Genomic DNA, 3,180 nt, shown 5'->3' on the forward strand with positions numbered 1-3,180 from the left:
AAACACTGAAACCACATTCAGCGAGGTGAGGTGCTTCCTGAGAAGCACGTGGTCCTGCCAGATGTACACCTCCTATTTCCCCAACTGCTCTTTCTGTTCCTGCCATGGAAAGGAAATGATACCTCCTCACCCTGCCTACCTCAAAAGCATCTATGAGGATAACTGTGGGTGCATATTATAGAACACGCCACAAAGTTTAAGTCAGTGAAAAGCCCTTCCTGGGTAGCTCAGTTGATTGGAGTGTTGTCCCAATATGCCAAAGTTGTGGGTTTGATTCCTGGTCAGGGCACCTACAAGCAGCACCCCGTGAGTGCATAAAGTGGAACAACCAATCAATATTTCTCTTTCTCCCCCTTTCTCTCTCTCTCTAAAAATAAATTTAAAAAAATTGAAAGAGCAAAACATAAAATTTTTAAAAAGTCAAGTGAAATAAGATCTCCAAAATCAACTTGCCATGTCAACACTAAGTTTTATGCAGCCAACACTTACAATACTGTAGCATCAGTGCCTGTAACAGAATCCCAGAGTTATGTGTACTTCGAAGAATCCAGTCCAATTCCCCATCCAAAGGGTCCCATCTACCACAAAGAGCAATGCGGAGACACGGAGCTCACTTTTCAACAATGTGACCTTGTTGAACTTGAGACATTTTTCATTCAATGACTTGATATCTGCTTCTTTAGAACTTCCACTCACTGATTTTAGTAGCGTCTCTAAGAGCCACACAGAACAAGTATTCTTGTATGTGACAGCCCTTCAGGCATTTCAGGACAGCAATCATGACTTCTCTCAGGACTTGGGTACCAAAGCTTTCTATCACCGCCCCAGACACCTGCCTCCACATATGTAACACTAAACACCGTCCCCATTACAGTGTGGGCAGCCCAGCAGGGCCTGCCTCTGCATGCTTACTCTAATAGAAAACTTCATTTTTGTCTTAGAATAAGGGTTGCGAATCCAGAGGAAATGTATCGTAGGGCTACAGGGTGAAGATCCCTTTCACGTGTCAATTTTACTGATACAGAACGTGGACAAAATGTCACCACCTTAATTCCACAAAAAGGAATTCAATTTGTAAAGTTCCCTGTCATTTAAGTATTTGAAATGACTCTGGGGCTTGTGTTTGGGATCCTGCATGCCTGCCATCTCTGAAGTTCATTTTTCAAAGACCCCAGTTGAGCAGAATCAAGATACTGAGCCTTATTTGTTTTCTAATGTTCAGAGATAATCAAGAATGTCACAGATATTTCTCCAGATTATGACCTGGTGAACTTACTAACTTTAACATAAGAATAGACTGAGGTCATCTCCCTGATAGTTCTAATAGCCCCTGAACAAATGGAGTCCCCTAAATTCTCCTAATTCCATGGTTCCTGAAAAAACTATGGTTGAGTAACTCTACCAGTGATATACTTGTGTTATCTGTCCTGATTATTCTCAGGGCCTTGCAATGACTAGGATATACAGCATATATAAGTTGAGCTATATAGTGTGAAATCTGTTGATGGTTTTTGCTAAGAGTTGACAAGTTTAAAAATACAGTGTAGGAAAATTACTCATAGCTATGCAGGAAGATAGGAGAAAAGTGCTAAATGGGCTTGTGCTCTGTGTGAACATATGTAAAAAGGACTTTGCTATATAGACATAATGATACACAAAAACGATCAACGTAAGTTCTCAAGAAAGCTGACAGGTAGCAGATCATGGTGACTATATGTACAAGGAACCACTTATTCATAAAAGACTATTTTGTTCACTGTTAACAGACCAGCATACTTGGCTCGGCAGAACCATTTCAACTAGACAAAAACACAGCAACACATTAATCAGAAATATAGCTTTATTTTTATAATATTTCATAATTTAAAAACTTTCTTTTTAATTCTTGGAAGAGAACGTTCCAACTTCCAGACAACTGACAGACCCTGCAAAATACTGGAAAACAGTGTCTAAGAAATCCGAATTTTGCAGTTAAGAATCTGTAACCTAGTTTAGGAGGGCGGAGGGAAGAGTGAAAGAACAGTTCAAAGATTGTTTTCCTTACAAAACAAATTAGATTCATTCTTGAGTTTAACCTTTAACATGTTTTCCCAGAACTTTGGTGATTTCTTCCAAAGAGCAACTCTAAGGTTGGCTTCCCGTGTAGACCAAAAAAAAAAAAAAAAATTTAAAATAAAATGCAAGTGGGACATGGCACACAGCTCGGGCCATGGCATGTAAATGGGGTATTTGTTGGAGTGAGCCAGCTTTCACATTTCAATAGCAAATTTATGTAAATAGCAAATTAAGGAAGCACAACATATGTAATGCATTTCCTTGTGTGAGGGTCAGACTTTAGTTGAAACTTAAAAAAATCTTTTAAATATAATACATCTTAAAAATCACCTCTCCTGTGTAATGTACATAGAGTAGATATGACATGGTGCTTTCTGAAGACCACTGTGTACCGCTGTCAAAGAAACCTGTCATGCCCTCTCAACATATTAAATGAAAATTGAAAATGTAGTTTACATTAAATAAATTAGAAAAAAAGTCTGGTCATACCACGTTTGAAAACAAGTTGTGATTACACATACATGTTATAGGACAATTAGCATGCAATACAATCAACAAGTCAATTTTTTAGTATGTAAAGGCTAAAGTGCAATCATGATATAAACACCAATAAATAATCTTAGAGAAGATTAATTCTCCAAATCAGTAATTATAACATTACAATTTTACAATGTTAGCCAAAACAGTGATATTCACAGCAATGTTTTTCCACTTGATAGTTGCCTTTACACCACATGAATGGCCCACCCCCAAGAGCCAAAAGCCAAAGTGAAGATTTAAAAATCAACATTTTCACTACGACAGGTTAAAAATGTTTGTATAATGTAAGTTATACTTTTCAATTTACTGTCATGTTAAGTAATTGCTTTATTACCTAATTTTAATGCACTGCTAATCTGATCTTTATTGTAATAACAATCATAATTCTACTAATGTTAATTAGGTTACAGTTTTAATTTTTAAAATGACAGAATTCAATTTACATGAACAAATATAATTTAAAAACCACCCACCACAAACACACACCTTTTCCATGAGTATTTAAAAATAAATTAATATACTTGACATATATATTCTGTATGTTATATATATATACATATATATATATATGTATGTATGTATATG

Source organism: Pteronotus mesoamericanus, unplaced genomic scaffold (assembly GCF_021234165.1).
Source record: "Pteronotus mesoamericanus isolate MK-2021 breed Mesoamerican mustached bat unplaced genomic scaffold, CSHL_Meso_final contig_24, whole genome shotgun sequence".
Taxonomy (NCBI): Eukaryota; Metazoa; Chordata; class Mammalia; order Chiroptera; family Mormoopidae; genus Pteronotus; species Pteronotus mesoamericanus.